This window comes from Chiloscyllium punctatum, chromosome 2 (genome assembly GCF_047496795.1).
Source record: "Chiloscyllium punctatum isolate Juve2018m chromosome 2, sChiPun1.3, whole genome shotgun sequence".
In the NCBI taxonomy this organism is placed as follows: domain Eukaryota; kingdom Metazoa; phylum Chordata; class Chondrichthyes; order Orectolobiformes; family Hemiscylliidae; genus Chiloscyllium; species Chiloscyllium punctatum.
The window spans coordinates 22,338,066-22,358,927 of record NC_092740.1 but is presented as its reverse complement, the minus strand read 5'-3'; positions in this window follow the sequence as shown (position 1 = coordinate 22,358,927).

The window sequence follows — 20,862 nt, the reverse complement described above, 5'->3', positions numbered from 1 at the left end:
ATTGGAGGCAGATGTTCACAGTTAAAGCGACGGCTGGAAAATGGGAAGCTTTCAGAAATGAGATAACAAGAATACAGAGACAGTATGTTTTTGTTAGGGTGAAAGGAAAGGCTGGTAGGTACAGGGAATGATGGACGACTGGAAAAATTGAGGGATTGATTCAGAAAATGAAGGAAGCATAGACAGGATAGATCAAGTGAATCCTCAGGAGAGCATAAAGGCAGTAGGACTATACTGAAGAGGGAAATCAGAAGGGCAAAAAGGAGACATGAAATAGCTTGGCAAATAGGGTTAAAGAGCTTCCCAAGGGCTTTTATAAATATATTAAGGACAAAAGCGTAACTAGGGAGAGAATACGGCCCCTCAAAAATCAGCAAGGCGGCCTTTGTGTAGGGCCGCAGAAAATGGGGGAGATACTAAATGAGTATTTTGCATCAGTGTTTACTGTGGAGAAGGACATGGATGATATAGAATGTCGGGGGATAGATGGTGACATCTTGAAAAATGTCCATATTACAGAGGAGGAAGTGCTGAATATCTTGAAATGCATAAAAGTAGGTAAATCCCTAGGACCTGATCAGGTGTACCCCTAAACTCTATGGGAAGCCAGGTAAGTGATTGCTGGGCCTCTTGCTGAGATATTTGTATCATCAATAGTCACAGGTGAGGTGCAGGAAGATTGGAGGTTGGCTAATATGGTGCCACAGTTTAAGAAGGGTGGTAAGGACAAGCCAGGGAACTATAGACCAATGTGCCTGACGTCGGTGATGGACAAGTTGTTGGAGGGAATCCTGAGGGACAGGATGTACATGTATTTGGAAAGGCAAGGACTGATTAGGGATGGTCAACATGGCTTTGTACATGGGCAATCATGTCTTATGAACTTGATTGAGTTTTTTGAATCCGTAACAAAGAGGATGAGGACAGTGTAGTAGACATGATCCATATGGACTTCAGTAAGGCGTTCGACAAGGTTCCCCATGGGAGACTGGCTAGCAAGTTTAGATCTCGTGGAATATAGGTAGAACTGGTCATTTGGAGACAGAACTGGCTTGAAGGTCAAATACAGAGGGTGGTGGTGGAGGGTTGTTTTTCAGACTGGAGGCCTGTGGCCAGTGAAGTGCCACAAAGATTGGGACTGAATCCAGTACTTTTTGTCATTTATATAAATGATTTGCATGTGCACATCGGAGGTATTGTTTGTAAGTTTGCAGATGACACCAAAATTGGAGGTGTAGTGGATAGCAAAGAAGGTTACCTCAGATTACAAAGGGATCTTGATCAGATGGGTCAATGGGCTGAGGAGGGCCAGATGGAGTTTAAATTAGATAAATGTGAGGTGCTGCATTTTGGAAGAGCAAATCTTAGCAGGACTTATACACTTAATGGCAAGTTCTGAGGGAGTGTTGCTGATCAAAGGGACCTTGGAATGCCGGTTCCTTGAAATTAAGAGTCTTAGGATAGTGAAGAAAGCATTTGGTATGCTTTCCTTTATTGGTGGCAATATTGAGTACAGGAGTTGGGAGGTCATGATGCGGTTGTACAGGATATTGATTAGGCCACTTTTGGAATATTGCGTGCAATTCTGGTCTCCTTCCAACAGAAAGATGTTGCAAAACTTGAAAGGGTTTAGAAAAGATTTACAAGAATTTTGCCAGGATTGGAGGATTTGAGCTATTGGGAGAGGCTGAATAGGCTGGGGCTGTTTTCCCTGGAACGTCAGAGGCTTAAGGGTGACCTTATAGAGGTTTATAAAATCATGAGGTGCATGGTTAGGATAAGGAGCAAAGTCTTTTCCTTGGTGGGGGAGTCCAGGACTAGAGGGCATAGGTTTAGGGTGAGAGGGAAAAGATATAAAAGTGACCTAAGGGGCAACCTTTTCACACAGAGTGGTGCCTATATCGAACAGGCTGCCAGAGGAAGTGGTGGAGGCTAGTACAATTACGACATTTAAAAGGCATCTGGATGGGTATATGAATAGGAATGGTTTGGAGAGATATGGGCGGGTGTTGACAAGTGGGACTGGATTAGGTTGAGATATCTGGTCGGCTTGGACGGGTTGGACCGAAGAGTCGGTTTCCATGCTGTACACCTCTATGACTCTCTGACTCTTTGAAGGGCTGTCGAAATATAGCAGGCAGGTAGATCCAATTCACCATTCATCACACACCATCCTGACCTGGAAATATATCGCTGTTCCTTTAGTGTTGTTAGGACAAAATCCTGGAATTCTCTCTCAATAACATATTGGTCTACCTACAGCACAAGGACTGCAATGGTTCAAGATGTAGCCCACTACCACCTTCTCAAGGGCAGCTGGGGAAGAGCCAGTAGTGCCCACATCCCATGAGTAAATAGAAAATCTTGAATATGGGGATGCTTTCAAAAAGCTGACAGAGGTATGATTGGCCAAATGGTCTCCTTCCATAGAGTCATAGAATCATAGAAAAATCTAATACAAAGAGAACATTACAGCATAGGAATTGGTCTATATTTCTGAGTGTTTATACTACAAAACAGCAAATCTAATTCATTTTCAACAGAAGGACAGCAATCCCCACTAGTGCCATGATTAAAATTTAAGTCGCAAGCTTTGATCTCTGTGTGTATTCATTTAAATCTTACGAACATATTGTTTGGAGAATGGCTCATGGAAATACAATGTCAATGCATTTCATTCAGAAATGGGAAACGCTGCAATTATTTAATAAATTTCAGTCTTCCACTGAACCCTTTCAGATGCTGTGAATGGATCTATTGTGAAAAATATCAGCAGAGTAAAAAGATTGAAGATGAAAACAGCCTAACCAGCTGAATCCAGCAAAATTGATCCTCCATGCATGTCACACACTTCCTACTTCCAAGTATTTACCCTTAATCCTCCGGTCCCATATAAAACAACTGAGGCTGGTAATAATTTGAGCAGAAAAGAGGTGCTAGTGTTATCAGTGTTAGTATACAAGAGGTTATATTACACTAACAAGACCAACCTTACTCTGGAGGTGACAAGAGACAGCTGCCGTTTATACTGTGCATGTGGAGGTTTTAGGTAGTGTACAAGGGGATATCTACAGAGATTGCGTTTTCACACAGGCATCCTCCATCACAGCATACACTGGAGTCGCCTATCAGTTTTCAACTGGTTAACATAAACATTGCTCATAAAAACTACCCCGATAAAAGGAAATCTGAAACACCATGAGCTAACCCACAGCTCCTGAACAAAAAAAATCTTGCAGGTATATAGCACTTTTCACATGACGTCCCAAAACAATTTACAGACGATTGCGTACTTTTGAAGTGCAATCTCTGCTTTAGGAAATATGGCAGCCAATTAGCATATGACAAGGTCCAATAAATGGGTTACATAAACATGCTTTATAAATGGTCATATCAGTTTTAATGACATTGGCCAAGGGATACTTTTTGGCCAGGGCACCAGGGAGAGAACATTCCACCTTTTCTGCAAAATGATGTCATGGGATCATTTATGTGAACATTGAGAAAGCATTTGGGACCTTGGTTCAACATCCAATCCAAATAACAGCACCTCCAACCTGGCCGCCTCCATAGAGAAAGCAATGACAGTCCAACACTCATCCTGGAGTGTCAACCTGGATTTGGCTGGATTTGAACATACAGCTTTCTGATTTGCTCAGTTAGTGGGCTATGAGCTGATCTAAATCTTAGACTTAAAATATTTGGAATTGTCCTTCCTGATCTGGAATGCCTGAGTTCCCACTTTCCTAGGTTGAACCTCATCTCCCAGAGTTCTGCACTCACTTAATTCATGAAGTGAAACTTTGAAGGTCACAGGACTCTAGCAAAGTGTTGTTAGCAAGAGTGTCCATTATTATGGACTGCACCACAATATTCATAGAGACTGACAATTCACGCCATGGTTGGCTGCATGGTCTCACTGTCATACTGGAAAACATCACAAAATCCATCAGTGGACCCCTAACCCTTGGTTCTGGGCTATTGCTGAATAGTTCTCTGGAGAGAAAGCTATTGCCATTTGAAATCCTGGTGTTTAGGGATTTACCTTTAAGTGAGGTTACAGACTAAAAATCGTCACTGGCATTCTCAGCATTAAATCTAGGTTTGATTGCTACCTCCAGCATGCTTTATACTTGGCTGTCTGTCTATTTACCAGTATTTTCCGACTGAGTGAGTGTTTCAGTGCAGCTACCTTTAATTTGTCCTTTAAACTACAGAGGAACCTCGATTACCCAGCATTCGATTATCTGAATGTCAGATTATCCGGCAAGATCCAATTATCTGGAATTCAATTAATCGAATGAAATACTCCCCGTCCGTGCCTTTCGGATAATCGAGGTACCTTGTGTCAATCCTTGAGCTGACACTTGTTAAGTAAAATAACAACGAAAGGCAAGATACTGGGATGCTGGAAATCTGAAACAGAGGGAATGCTGGACAAACTCAACTGATCTGGCAGCATCTGTGGAGAGAGAAACAGAGTTAATAATTTGTGTCCAGTATGACTCCTCTTCAGTTTATGCATATATTTAAGCCGTGTATGTGGTAAAAAAAAACCCAAACTCAAAGAACAAAATTGGATATGGTACAACATAAGGAGATTAAGCTTAGATTTTGAGAAGTGGCTTAATGCTGAACAGTTGGAGAAGAGGCTGATGCGTTTAAGAAGGGAGTTCCAGAGTTAAAGGCTTTAGTAACTGGAGGCTTCGTCACCAATAGTGCACCGAGTAAAATCGAGATGTTCAAGAGACCAAAATTGAAGGCATGAAAATGGCTCAGAGTTGAAGGGGAATATGGAGAGGGGGAGGCCATGGAGTGAACAATAAATAAAAATGACAAAGTTTAAAGTTGAGGCATTGCTTCACCAGGAACTGATATGGATCAGTGAACATAGGGATAACCTGTGAATGAGAAACAGTGCAAGTTCAGAATTGTTAAGGGTCAACAGTGTGTATGAAAAGCAGGGGCTTCAGGTGAGAAATGAGGTTGATAATTTGCCCCTTCACTCAGATGACTGGCTAAGCAATAGAAAACAGAGAATTGGCATAAGGGAACATTTTCAGGTTAGCAACCTGTAACTAGAGGAGCACCACTGGGATCAGCACTGGGGTCACAGTTATGTAAAATATATATTAATGATTTGGATGATGAAGTGAATGTACTGCTGCCAAATTTATGCATGATAAAAAAACAGGGGCAAGCGTTAAAGATGAGGATAACATAAAGAGTTTACACAAGGATACAGACAAGTTAAGTGAATGGGTAAAAACTTAGCAGATGGAATATTATGTGGGAAAATGTGAAGGTTATGCACTTTGGCAGGGAGATCAAAAGAGCTGAATACTATTTAAATGGAGAGAGATTGCAGCAAGTTACAATACAGAGGGATTTGGGAGTTCTCATGCCTGAATCACAAGTGGTTAACATCCAAGTTTAGAGGATAAAATGGAGATTGTCTGAGAAGGATAGGTTGAGTAGGTTGGGCCTGTACTCATTGGCATTTAGAAGAATGAGAGGTGATTTTATTGAAGTATATAGATTCTAAAGGGGTTGTACAGAATAGAAACAGAAAGGTCGTTTCTCCTTCTGGGAGAATCTAGTACCAAGGGGCATAATCTCAGAGAAGCATAATTTCAGTTTAAGACAGAGATGACGGGAAATTTGTTTCTCTCAGAGGGTAGTGAGTTAGTGGAGTCTTTACAGCAGAAGGCTGTAGAGGTTGGGGGTGTCATGTACATTCAAGTCTGGGATGGTGAGATTTGATCAAGGGCTATGAGAAAAGGCAGGAAAGTATAGTTGGGGATTATCAGGTCAGCCATGATCTCATTGAATGTTGGAGAATTTTTGATGGGCTGAATGGCCTACGCCTGCTCCTATGTATTATGGTCTTTTGATTGTTTTCTCAATGTCTGCAACCAAAGTGCAGCTTCCTTTTAGTTTGTATCATTTACAGATAACACCTTTTAGTGATACATTGCAACTCTAGACATTCTGATAACTAAAACTGAGCCATTTTGTAGACAGCTGAGCTGCAGTGTGTGGGTTTATAATTACACTTGTTGATTCCTAGGTTAATTTTAGAAGGAACACAGTTTTGTTAAGAAATAAAACAATGATAGTCTAATGTGATCAGGTAGGTAGTAGGCTATGTAACTGGATTTAGTCATTCAGAACCCCAGGTTAATTTTTTTGGGTACATTGATTCAAATCCCATCATTGCAGATGGTGAAATTTGAATTCAGTTAAAATCTAGAAAAAAGAGCTGACCTAATGGTGACCATGTAAACATTGTCAATTGTTGTAAAAATTCATCTGGTTCACTAATGACCATTTGGGAAGAATATCTACCATTCTTACTTGTCTGGTCCATGTGTGACTCCAGACTCATAACAATGGGCAATTACGGATGGGCAATAAAATGTTGACAGCCTGTGATACCTCACATCCTCTGATTAAAAATGTTAAACTCACGTTTAGGGTCATTGTGGGCAATGAGAGATGTCTGTTCACAACTAGTAGTAAAATAAGAAGTACTGGTCCCCAAAAAGCATGCCGTCAGTTCATTTTCCTAGAGGTCTGGGTTTAATCATTTGTGTTACTTCTAGCCAAATGTCCTTTGCAATTCTGTATGATGTTTGTGTGGTCTCAATACACCTGAGACAAATTTGAGTATTGCCTGGAGATTATAGAAACTGTTAGAACAGTGAACTCTTTTTGTCTTCAAGAATCCGTGGGTGGTTAGCACTGCTGCCTCACAGCGCCTGAGACCTGGGTTCAATTCCTGCCTCAGGCGACTGACTGTGGGGAGTTTGCACATTCTCCCCGTGTCTGCGTGGGTTTTCTCCGGGTACTCCGGTTTCCTCCCACAGTCCAAAGATGTATAGGCCAGGTGAATTGGCCATGCCAAATTGCCTGTAGTGTTAGGTGAACGGGTAAACGTATGGGTGGGTTGCACTTCGGCGGGTCAGTGTGGACTTGTTGGGCCGAAGGGCCTGTTTCCACACTGTAAGTAATCTAATCTAACCCCAACCCTCAGGTGACTGTGTGGAGTTTGCACATTTTCCCTATGCCTGTTTGGGTGCTCCAGTTTCCTCCCACAGTCCAAAGATTATGCAGGTTAGGTGGATTGGCCATACCAAATTGCGCATAGTGTCCAGCGATGTGCAGGCTAGGTGGATTAGCCATGGGAAATGCATAGATAGGGTTGAGAGGTGGGTCTGGATGGGATGCTCTTTGGAAGGTCAGTGTGGACCTGATGGGCTAAATACCTTGCTTCCACACTGTAGGAATTCTATAATTCTATGACAATCGGGAAGGCCAGTTCAAATCAGTGAAGCCTCCAACACTGGATCAAAACTAAAGGATTTGTTGAAAGTTTGGATCATTGTAGAGAACATACTGAATAAATCCTTATGCTTCTTATCTTACAATACTGAGGCTTTACATTTTGCAAAATTTGAACTTCAGGTTAGAAAGCAAAGAGTTGCATATTGATCCCAACTGATCAAGGATGTAAAAATAAATTAATGGATCTGAGCATCATTGGCTGACCCAGCATTGATTGCCCATCCCAAATTGTCCTTAAGACGTTTGTGTTGACCTGCCATCTTGAAGCATTGCCATTCAAATACGTACACTCACAGTATTGCTTGCTCAGGGGTTACAGGGAGTGGGGGGTCAGGACAGGGGATGGATGTGTTGGGATTTTGACACAGCAACAGTGAAGTGACAGCAAAGCAGAGAGATATTTCCAGGCCAAGATGGTAAGTGGCTTGGAAATGATCTGTAGGTGGATGTGTTCCCATGCAGCAGCTTTCCCCCAACCTCGGTGTGGGATCTGTCATATTTTGCAGAGTCATTTGAGAGTTTGTGGCCAGCCTACAACAGGGATGGTGTTCCAATTCTCAAAGCACAATCCAAAGAAGAGCACTAACCCTCCCCTCTCAACTCACACCAGAGACAGAGACAGATCGTGGAATGTGACAGTGATGGGGAAGGCAATATACTCTCTTTTGATCAGCATCATGAAAAATCCGAGCTAATGACATCCAGATATTTCTTAAATATTAACTGCGTTCTTGCCTACTAGATAGAAATATATTCCCTTTAAATAGAAATATCCTGATTGGGGATGGAGAACAAACTTTTAAAAACTTGTTCATGTTATGTGAACATTGCTGGCTAAGCCAGCATTTATTTTAACCCTACTGCGAATCCTCTTGCAAGGATGCCTGCCTTGAAGAAGTTTTCCTCCTCTCTCTACAAGAATCTCAGGGAGTCCCTCTCCCACTGCAACTCCCAGGTCATTTCCTCTGCCCTGAAGCTCTTACCTATCACCTTCATCCCCTCCCCCACTCACCCATTGTACTCTATGCTACTTTCTCCCCACCCCCACCCTCCTCTAGCTTATCTCTCCACGCTTCAGGCTCACTGCCTTTATTCCTGATGAAGGGCTTTTGCCCGAAACGTCGATTTCGAAGCTACTTGGATGCTGCCTGAACTGCTGTGCTCTTCCAGCACCACTAATCCAGAATCAGCATTTATTACCCATCATCAAATGCCTGGAGGGCAGTTAAGAGTTAATCACATTGATATTGGTCTGGAGTCACATATAGACAGACCAGATAAGGACAGCAGTTTCCTTCTCTAAAGGGCATTAGTAAACCAGACAGATTTTTTCTGATAATCAGCCATAGTCTAATGGACATTATTAGACTCTTGATTCCTAATTATTATTGAGTTCAAATTCCATCTCCTGTTTTGGTCAGATTTGAACCCATGTCCCCAGAACATTAGCTGAGTCCCTAGATTAGGTATCTTTTTTCTAATATCACCAGGCTATCAGCTCCCCAGAGCATGGTACAAACTGTTGTGGACAGCAACAACAGCTTGCATTTATATAGTGCTTTTATCATTTGAAGAAAATCCTAAGGTACTTCATAGGGGCATTATCAAATGAAGTTTTATGCTGAGTATTACATAGGGACCTTGGGATCTTCTACACTTATTGATGACAAGATTGGAAGCTGGGTCATTGCATACCTGAAGCATGCCTCCATCAGTATTTCATTCTGAGCAGGGTAACTCTTGGTTGACCTTTTCCCCTTTGCCACCAATTCAACTTGCTCATTGGCCAATAGTGACCATTTAAGGACCTTAGTTTATCATCACTGGAATCATCCAAGCTACTGGTGTTCTTTTGCCAAGTGATATGTGCAGTACCTACAGCACTCAGTTTGTTTGTCACCTTAAGAGGCATTTTCCCTTGGTCAAAGGCAATCAATGCCTTACAATAAGGGAATGGATATTGGGAAGAGGGGGACATGCTGAGAGCCACCTTCCCTACATTTGCTTCTAAATGCCTTTCCCCCACCCCTCTCTCCACGACCCTAGCCCACAACTCTACCCTCCTATCTGACTCACCTGGGACTTGGGTCATTCCATGATGCATGAACTCTGAGGGGATAATCGTCCTGCAGCAAGCACAAATTATAGAATCACAGAGTTATAAGCATGGAAACAAACCCTTTGGCCCAACTCATCCACGCCAACCACTTTTCCAAATTAAACTAGTCCCATTTGGCCCATATCCTGCCACGCTTTACTGTATCTGCATCTACCACTTTCTCTGGCAGTTCATTCCATGTAAGAACCATCCTCTGTATGAAAATGTTGCCCCTCACGTCCCTTGTAAATCTTCCTCCTCCACTAGTTCTAAATGCCTTTCCCCCACCCCTCTCTCCACGACCCTAGCCCACAACTCTACCCTCCTATCTGACTCACCTGGGACTTGGGTCATTCCCAAGTCCCTACCCGAGAGAAAAGACCTTATGTGTTTATCTTATCTATGCCCCACATGATTTTATAAACCTCTATAAAGTTACCCCTCTATGCTCGAGTGGAAAAACGTCCCAGCCTACCAGCCTCACCTTATAACTCAAGCCTCAAAGCCAAGAATTCACCTTGTTGTTGAAAGTTCGAAGCCCTAGGGAAACCAATGATAACTTGGCAACTCTGGCTTTCTGATCTGTGGCGTCAATTGCACAATATTTGTTGACACAAAGTTATGCAGTTTCAAGTGCAGTTATTTTCTATCTTTATTTTAGAAGGCTTGGATGATTAACATTTTATTGCCCTATACTTACAAGGATTTCCATTTGTGATACAATGGAAATCTTTGAATGAGTGTTTCTTAAAAACATTTTTTTGCGCACACTATCATCACTGTAGAGTTCATTGGTTCCATTTAATATATGGGTGAATGGGTATGGATGTAATATAGTCTGACATGGAAAGCTGAGGTGTCATGGTGAGTAGGTGAAGCGCTATAATTGTGAGGTGCGGGAGACACGGATGAAGTATGAGGTGCATTTGGGGACTGAAGGTTATGAGGGGTGAAGGCGGGAGGGCCTTACATTATAAGCCCCACAGCATCTTGTCTCCTGGACATACAGCTGCTCCCTATGGTTGTGTCTAAACTCTTTCCTGGTTGTCTGGCCTGACCGCAGCCTGCACTTGGTCCCTGGTAATGAAAATCCCAACTTTCTGAGCATTTTCTTCTGAGACAAGCATGTAAATTCAAGACTTTTCCCAACTCCCACTACCTACCTGGGAATTTGAAATCCAAGCCATCTTTTGTCCTGTTATTTTCCCCATTACCGCACCATGAAACTTTTCATCATGTAATGTCTCCTGTCCTTCAGCCTGTCACAACTTCACCCCCACCACATCCATACTCTCCACTCAATCTAAATCTATTACATTTCTAATGTTTCGTGTTTTTGATGCAAAATCACAGACCCAAAGCCAAATACTTTTGTCTTGATGTCCACAGATCCTGTCAGACCTTCAGAGCATTTTCAGCATCTTCTGTTTTTTTATTGTAACTTGTTGTGCTTGCTTAATATACAACTCTGTCAATTCAGCCTTCAGCCATAAGACCACAAGACCATAAGAAATAGTATTCTGGATTAGTGGTGCTGGAAGAGCACAGCAGTTCAGGCAGCATCCGAGGAGCAGTAAAATCGACATTTCGGGCAAAAGCCCTTCATCAGGAATAAAGGCAGAGAGCCTGAAGGGTAGAGGGTGGGGGTGGGGAGAAAGTAGCATAGAGTACAATAGGTGAGTGGGAGAGGGAATGAAGGTGATAGGTCGGGGACGGGGGGAGGGTGGATTGGATAGGTGGAAAAGAAGATAGGCAGGTAGGACAAGTCATGGGGACAGTGCTGACTGGAAATTTGGAACTAGGGTGAGGTGGGGGAAGGGGAAATGAGGAAACTGTTGAAGCCGATCTCTGCTGGTTTAAACGTGGTCCGGAGTCCATGTGGGATGAGTTGGTTACGGAGGCAGGCACGGACGAAGCAAATGTGGCTGTGGTAGCGAGTTTGTTTCAGGACATGGTTGAAGAATAGTAACAGAAGTGGCCATTCAGCTCCTTGAATCTGCTCTGCCATCCAATATGATCATGGTTGATTCAAATTCCACACACTCATTTGCCTATCCTTTCTCTGTAACCTTTTGTGGTCTGTAACCTTTCCCTTTTCCCAGTCACTCTATTACAAAGCAAATTCTGCCAGTTGACTATCACAGTTCACTATCATAGTTGTCTATCAGTTGTGTCTGAAACGAAGGTACAAACTCTTCATTCTTCTGTGAATTGCCTTCAGGCATTGACTGCCTCCCTTGTGTCTCATTGATCAGAATGTGACAGTGCTCAAGGTGTGGTCTGATGTGAGTACATTGGGCCCAATTGTCTTCAAAGTGTACTCAACGCTTGTTTGTGATAAAGTTCAACATTCTCTTTTGCAGAAAAAAGCAATTGCTGGAAAAACTCAGCATCTATAGTGTGCAATCGGTTAACATTTCAGGTCCAGTGACCCTTCTTCAGACCCTTCCGTTCTTTCTCTCTTGTTGCTTTAGCACTGGAACGGTTGCAATATGTTGAGCACTGTGCATTGACTGAACCATTCCATCTCAATGAACTTCATCAAGTTACTTCATTGCTGTTTGCAAAGTTTTCTTGTGTGCAAGATGGGGGTAATGTTTGTTTACATAACAACAGCCATTGTAATTCTAAATACCTCAAGACTTTGAGACCTTCCTGGGAGATGTGATAAGGCACTGTGTAGAGCTGTTAGCATCAGTATGTACAGAAGTCACATTCTGGAGACATCATAGCCAATGGACAATGTGACCTGACAGTTCAAAACTACAGTGTAGAAAGAATTATACAGATCTGAAATAAATCACTTTCTGTCCAATTTCACAATGGTTCAACTTTATTATTTTCCACAGTAGCTAACTCTACATTCCACCTCAATTAGGAGTGATACTTTTATGATCTCAAACGTTTGGGATCATTCAGCCATTGTTTAATAAAATATGTGGAACACTTTAGATGATGAGCTCTTCATTTGGGAGTGAGATTGACTTTTGAATCTTTCAGGTCTAATGCTCTCTGATTATATCTCCTGTTACTAATGTGGCAGAACAGTTCTGTGAATGGATCAGGAAGTACATACTGACTGCAATATTACAATATTAGCCATTACTTGAATGCATGGAAAGATGAGTGTGGAAATGTATGAGTGGCAAAGTTTGTCATGGAATATTTGCATTTATTTGTGAAAGTGAATTTTGGGAGTCACTTTCAATCTATAATCCAATTGTAAAAATGGAACAATAAGTATTACCTTTTTTGAATTTTTCACATGCAAGTGATTAATTTTATTCTCATGAGATTCATTCCCAGTGTGTTGCAAAGCTATTTTAACATTTCAGAGAGTAGGAGCCATTTAACATTGATGCAATCGCGCTTTTGAGTGAGTATATAGGCCATAGCTGTGTAAAGGAGGTGCTATTATGTTGTCAGTCAAGTGATAATGGTGAAGGCTGTTTGTTTAGACTATGTTGCTCTTCAGTTTAATTCACCCTGGCTCCACTTTGACATGTTAAAACTGCTATCAATGAAAAATGCACATTTTCAAGCAAGGCTTAAAACAACAGCAGCCTCAGTGAGCAGAAATTATCTCCTCTTAACTTAATTATCTCAAAGTATTTGGCTGCAATCTGTTGAAAATTCTTTTCCACACAACCCTCTCCTGTTGCTGTTTTGTGCACCCCTGTTCCAGTTGAACACTGATTAGGAAGTGAGTCCCTCATGTTAAATGCACATACCTCAATCCACAATATGATGTTAGTGTAATGCTGTCTCATGGTTCAGAAAAAAGACTGTCCACTTTAAATGATGTGAATCGAACAATGACAAAGCATTTGCACTACAGAAACAAGCCATTGGACCTAACAACTTCACTCTCGTGCCTATACGCTTCACGTGAGCCTCCTCTGGCCTGCATCTAACCCAATTAGTATATTCCTTTATTTCTTCTCCCTCACATGTCTGGCTGGCTTTCTCTTAAATGAATGTAAAAAAGTAAAGTCACCAGGTCTTATCAGTCTATAAGGGCTTCTCTCTCCCAATAGAGAAAGAGACAGCTGGTAGTGGTTTAATCTGAGGGTCAGCACACCTCAGGGAGGGAAGAGGTTGAGAAGGAGAATCCTTTATGGTAACCTCAGCCAATACAAGAATTGAACCCATGCTGTTGGCACCACACCCGACCCCCTAAATGAACGTATCCAATTTGCTTCAACTTCACATCATCCATTGTAGGCTCCACATTCTATCACTCACTGACTGAAGACTTTTCTCATGATTTGGTGTTCTGAGGAAAGGTCACTCGACCCAAAGCATTGACTGTGATTTCTCTCCACAGATGCAACCAGATCTGCTGAAATTTTCCAGCAATTTCTGTTTTGTTACATAGGAACAAGAGGAGGCTATTCGGTCCTTCCAGCCTGCTCTGCCATTCATCACAGTTATGGCTAATCGTCCAACTACTCCTGCTTTCTCCCCAGAACCTTTGATCTCATTTGCCCCAAGTGCAATATTTAACCAGCTCTTGAATACATTTAATGTTTTGGCAAATACTACTTCCTGTGGTCATGAATTCCACAGGCTAAGTGAAAGGGGATGAGAAGCCACTGATCCTCAGGAACTCAGGATCTTCAGATTATGAGACTGATGCACTGCCTACTGTGCTGAGAAGGGATCAGCATTTCTTATGATTTTTTTTGATAATTTCTTAGACTTATAGACACTAGCTCTGGACTCCCCTACAAATGGAAAAAAATTGAATTTGTTTCTTTAAGGTATCAAGCTGCCATGGCAGGATTTTAACTCACATTTCAAGCCAATGACATAAACACCACACCAACACAACCTTACCCAGTATGCTCAGTTATTTTGAGAGAATTGCTTTGATCAGTTTGGCTCTTTTCTTTTGCTGCTGTGTGTATTTTACTCTGCCTCAAAATGATTGGCTGCACTACCGCCAACTTAACAAAATAAAATAATTGGTTTTCAAATTAGCGTCTTATTGTGCATTTGGAAGATTTCAAGATTTAATGTGATTTGCAAAAGAATCGAATGTGAGGTGCAAAAAAACCTTTTTCACACAACGAATAGTTTGGGTTTGGAATGTACGGTCTGGAAATATCGTGGTAGCACTGCCAATTAAGACATTCAAGAGGGCATTCGATGATGATTTAAATAGAAACATGGTGCAAGGGCTCAGAGAGAAAGGCACTGAGTCACAAAATCTCTACAGTGTGGAAACAGGCCATTCGAGTCTACGCTGACCCTCTGAAGAGCATCCCATTCAGACCCATCCCTGTGACCCAGCATTTCCCATGGCTAATCCACTCAGCCTACATACACATCCTTGGACGATAAGGACAATTTAGCATAACTAATTCACCTAACCTGTACATCTTTGGACTGTGGGAGGAAACACATGTAGACACAGGGGGAATGTGCAAATTCTCAGGAATTGAACCCAGATCCCTGGCACTGTGAGGCAGAAGTGCTGACCTCATCATGATGCTTATTTGGAGAGCCAACGCAGACAGGATGGACTGATTAGCCTCCTTCTGTGCTGTAACACCTCTGTGCAGAAATTTCTGAGATTGTGATAGGTCTTAAGGTGGTAAGATACAAATCTATTTTCTTTTTTTCAGCTTCTGGTGAACAACAAAATTATTTGGAAAGATCTGTATACCTGGAGCAAGTACTATTATGCAGCCCATATGCAATCTCATAGTCACATGGGTAAACTTCATCACCATGTTTCCCTGTGCTCACTGGTGCACAGGAAGATTCTTTCACTGTCCACATACAGGTTTGGAGAACTGAAGAGGCCAATAATTTGTTTCTCTCACAAGCCTCCCTTTTATCCCCAACACTCATTTACTACACGGTAGCTGCTGCAATTTGCTGTTTGCAGAGTTTTTAACATTAATGTTTTGCAGTTGAGTGGGGTTTAGGTTTTCTTGTAAGCAAATGCTGCTATTATGGGGCCAATTCATGGTGCATTTCAATGAAATTTTATATAATGATTTTTCCAGTTAAATCTGGAAATCCTAAACTCATCATGTGTGCTGGCAGCATACAGTTTTAGCATGTAACAAATTCATTAAAAATTTCTTCCTTTTCCAGCTAAGCAGCCATCCAATGCAATAGATTGGTTAGAGATACTGCTAAAACAGCGGAATCAGGGAAGGATAAATTCAGTATAATGAATTAAAATATTCCTCATTGTAGCCATTCTATCAAAAATTACTTCATGAACGGCGAGTTAGCAGTGCAGCAGTTCAAGATGAATTCCCATTATTTCCATTGCCAAAGTGAGATGTAACAAATTGAATACAAATAAAGGGAAACAATCACAGAAAATGCAAGAGAAATTCGGCTGGTCTGGCAGCATCAATGAAGAGAGTTAATGTTTTGAAACTAGTTTGCCTTCCGTATTTTTACAAAAGTAGGAAAGTTATGCTTCAGTTTTACAGGGCGTTGGTGAGACCACATCTGGACAACTCTGTACAGTATTGGTCTTCTTACTGAAGGATTCACCCTTCCCTATATTTGTCATAGCTTTGCCTGTCCACTTAACCTGCTTATATCTCATTCAGACTTCTTCCTCCCATCAACAAAAATAACATGGTGTCATCAGCAGATTTACATGTATAATTCCTTCATCGCACTCATTGATATGCATGAAGTCCCAACATCATCCCTGGTGAACATCACCTCACCAGTTCCAAATAGAAAATGTTTATAATTATTCTTATTGTGTGTTTCACATCTCCTAACCAATTAAAAATTCAAATGAAGTTGACTATTTTTTAGCATTTGGATGGCATTCTTGCATATTGAGGACAAGAGTGCTATCTTTTGTTTCCAGGGTAATAATAGTCCTCTTCCCCTGTCTGCAATGCCCCTTTGATGGTTTTCCTCAGAAGTTGCACTACACAAATTTGTCTGGCAGAGGGCAACATCTATCTATTTCCCCTCATCAAAATGCCACAAGTCAGCTTTTTTTCGCAGCTCTGCTATCTAACCCTGTGGACTTTATTGGAACCAAGGTGGACTCTACCCATTTACAGTCATAGAAACATTATGCTGTACAGTGTGGAAACAGACCATTTGGTTCAACTTATCCAGGCTGACCAATATCCTAAATTAATCTGGTTTTATTTGCCAGCATTTGGCCCATATCCCTGTAAACCCTTCCCATTCATGTGTCCATCCTATTAACAGGGAAACATATCAATAGAAAGATAAGATAGATAGACAGATAGATACACAGATAGATACATAAGTAGATATATATTAAAATAAATTATATGTACAATATGACTTGAGTGATTTTGAACGCTACAATTCACTTTAATACATTAATAGAAATGACCTGCATTTAAATGGTGTCTTACACAACCTCTGAGGATCCAAAAACGCTCTATAGCCAATGAGGTACTTTTCAAGAGTCAGAATTCCTTTCATGCAACAAACCTTAAAGACAGTTAATGAGGAGCAAGCTCCCACAAACGGCGATGGAATAATAAATGATTGGTCTGTTCTTATAACGTTGCTGCAGGGAAAAACACTGGTCACTTCATTGGGTAGTGCAAGTCTCACTTCTTCTTGAAAGAGTGAGACGGAAACCTCTCAGTTAATCAGGCTGTACAGGCAGGACCTGCCGGGTGTCCCGGAGTCTGCTTGAAGGTGATATTTCATTGAAATTTTTGTCTTCTGAGTTCTACAAAAGAAGGGACTGCGTGATCCACGTTCGCATACACCTGCTTCCCAGTTCACAGGATTATTACGATTTATGTCAAAGTTTTGTCCCTGACCAAGCACTTTGCATCAACTCACATTCAGCTGCAGCAATCACAGATCCTAATAGGGGGAAAAAACTTAAAACTACCGAGGAAAATCCACAGTTGTCCTATAAAATCGGCCGTTTAGTGGCAACAGTTAAGCAAGGGTGTCAAAGGTGCCCTGGGCCAAAATGAGCAGCGTAAAATGCGGCTGTAAATGCAACACCTTCACATTAATTATCACCTCATTTTACACAGCACAAGTATGGCCTTAGACAGCTGTGAGTGGGTGGCCCAGTATAGTCAGCTGATTTGCTACAAACAAAAACAATTTTCATCTTTGGTGTCAGTTGGCGCTGCCATTTCTGTTGACTAAGGTTACGAATGTATATAAACACAAACCACATTACTGTGAATAACCCAACACTTCACCTTTAAAGTAACTTTGAATTACTTAGAATGGATGGCAAAAGGGTCTGGTTAATGCTGTCAGGTGAGTTATATAATAAGCGTGCATTTTCCACCTTCACAAAGACCACTCAGAATCAGTTAATCCTTCTGAAGAAATGCATAACCTGTTCCAGATATTTGAATTTTGTACGTTTCAAAGGTCTATTATAATCGATTATAAAGTGGATAGTAAAATTGCAAGATGACTTACAACAGTCACTGTATTCATTCATAGATATTATTGTCGAGGGTGTGGTGCTGGAAAAGCACAGCAGGTCAGGCAGCTTCCGAGGAGCAGGAGGATCGACGTTTCAAGCCTAAGTCAGACTTATGGCCGAAACGTCGATTTTCCTGCTCCTCCGATGCTGCCTGACCTGCTGTGCTTTTCCAGCACCCCACTCTGGACTCTGATCTCCAGCATCTGGACTCCTCACTTTCTCAGAAGAGGCAATTTGGTCCATCAACTCCATGCCAATACTTTAAAATCCAGTCAGTCCTGTTCCTCTGTTCCAGACCAGTAGGTCTGCAATTTTGTTTTCTCTGGAGATAATTTCCTGATCTTGAATCTGAGTCCTGACTTTGAATCTAATTGATTGGGTAAAAGTAGGTTGGATAATTTAATTACATTTTCATTTTCATTTTCTATCAGGATGTAGGTGCTAATTATTAGACTTCACTTTGTGAAGTACTTGTTTATTAATAAAGTGTGAGTTATCAAATTGTACAATACATGAATGTATTGATAAATAGCCTTAAGTCTCATGTTTTTTGGGAATGCTGTTAACAAGCCTTTAAGTTGACCTTTAGGTGTCAAATACACCTAAATACTGCTTTCATGAGTATTGTTCTGCGGTCGTGGACTGAAGTTGCCGTTGGGACTCATTTTGCATTTGGGTTGAATGATGTTGTTAAACTTGAGAGCGAGCAGAAAAGAGTTACAAGGGTGCTGCTGAGACTGGAGGGTTTGAGCTATTGGGAAACGTTGAGTAGGCTGGAGTTTTTTTTCACTGGAGCATTGAGACTGAGGGATAACTTTAGAGAGGTGTATAAAATCATGAGGGGCATGGATATGGTGAATAGCCAAGGTCTTTTTCTTAGATGACTTAAGTTTAATGTGAGAGGGGAATTATTTTAAAAGGACCTGAGGGGTAACTTTTTCATGCAGAGGATGGTGCATGTCTGGAACAAGCTACCAGAGGAAGTGATGGAGGCTGGTACAGTTACAACATTTAAAAGGTATCTGGATGGATAGGAAAGGTTTGGCAGGATATGGGCCAAATGCTGACAAATAGGACTAGATCAGATTGGGATGTCTGGTCGGTGCTACAATCTTCTGATCCATAGTCAGACGTGTTATCCATTGCGCCACTGACCCCATTGTATGACTCTATGACTCTATTAATCTATCATTAGCAGTAATGAAAAGCAAAACTGGAACACTGATTGGCTAGAATAGTGTCCTGATGGCAAAGGTACAAGGTAAGATTAGGTTGTGGTAGTGAAGCCATGAGCACCTTCCCATTGGTCAAGGCTTGCAAACATTTGGGTGGAAGTTATTCGTTGCACAGCTTGGGTAGAATGCTCGCTGCAAAAAAAGCATATTAAAATAGGACACATGCCAGGGTATAGCATTTTCCAAGAGGAACATGTTAAGGAAGTTTTCATTAGATAACCAGTTGGGAGTTAGCAGTAGACTGAGAGAAAGTGAGGACCGTAGATGGTGGAGAGTCAGCATCGAAAGGTATGGTGCTGGAAAAGCACAGCAGGTCAGGCAGCATCCGAGGAGCACGAGGGTCAACATTTTGGGCATAAGCCCACATTCCTGATGAAGGGCTTTTGCCCAAAACGTTGACTCTCCTGCTCCTCAGATACTGCCTGACCTGCTGTGCTTTTCCAGCGCCACACATTTCAACTCAGTTAGCAGTAGACCACATTCAAAGAAGCTAGGACCAGCAGGACATTTCTAGTCTATGGGTAATTGTCAAGGGTTTTCGCATTTGCCACAAAAAACCTTGAGGTGATCAATAGTAATAGTAGTATGGCTACACAGACCCAAATAGAATGAGTGAAGGCAGTTATCATAAGGCCATTGATGAACAATAAACAGAAGATTATAGGGTTCAGAGTAAGCCTGGAAATAAGGTTCCAATTCAAAGTGGTTTGGTGACCAACTGTTTTAAATAGTGGGTCAAACACAAATTATGTTTGCTATTACTGGCTTCACTGGTCACACTTCAGGGCCTGAACATCTAGCGAGGATAGGCAAGAGCTCAAATTATTACAGTAGCCAGATTAAATCAAATAGGTTTAATGGTGAAGAATTGAGTCTGTATGAAGGAAAATTTAAAATATAAGAGATCTTGTTAACTGCTGAATCATCAGGATTTAAGGAAGAAAGATTGCAACTGCATTGGAAGCAGATAATCAGATTAATACCTGATTTGGGCAGTTTGTCTTATGAAGAAAGATTGGACAAGCTAGGTTTATATCCATTGGAGTTTAGAACAATAAGAAATGTAGAAGATTTTGAGAGGTATTGCCAAGTTGAATGTGGAGAGGATCTTTCCCCTTTTGGTAGAATCAAGAACTAGGGGTCACTGTTTACAAGTAAGGAGTACCTATTTAAAACAGAGATGAGGTGACTCATGTTTTCTGTCAGTGGGTCTGTGTGGAATTTGTACATTCTCCCCATGCCTGCATAGGTTTCCTCCAGGTGCTCTGGTTTGCTCATGCTAAATTGTCCATAGTGTTCAGGGATGTCTGGTTAAGTTCATGAGTCAGGGGTAAATAAAGGATAATAGGAGAGGGGAATGGGTCTGGGTGGGTTACTCTTCGGAGGGTCGGCGTGGACTTGTTGGGCCAAAGGGCCTGTTTCCACACTGTCGGGGTTAGATGTTTCTATGAATCTTTGGAACCTTCTTCCTGAAAAGATGGTGGAAGCAGAATCCTTGAATATTCTTGAGGCTGTGATGGGTAGAGTTTTGTTAAGGTTCTCATGGTGCAGATTTGAGGTTACAGTCAGATCATTGGCGATCTTATTAAATGGTGGAGCAGGTTCAAGGCGCCAAATGGCCTACTGCTGCTCCTTGTCCATTAGCTTGTATGAGTTAGTTGCAAAAACCAAAATATTTCATGGATTGAAGTTTGAAAATGGACTCTGGAGCAAACCAGTAGCAAAAGGAGATCAGCATAAATTTA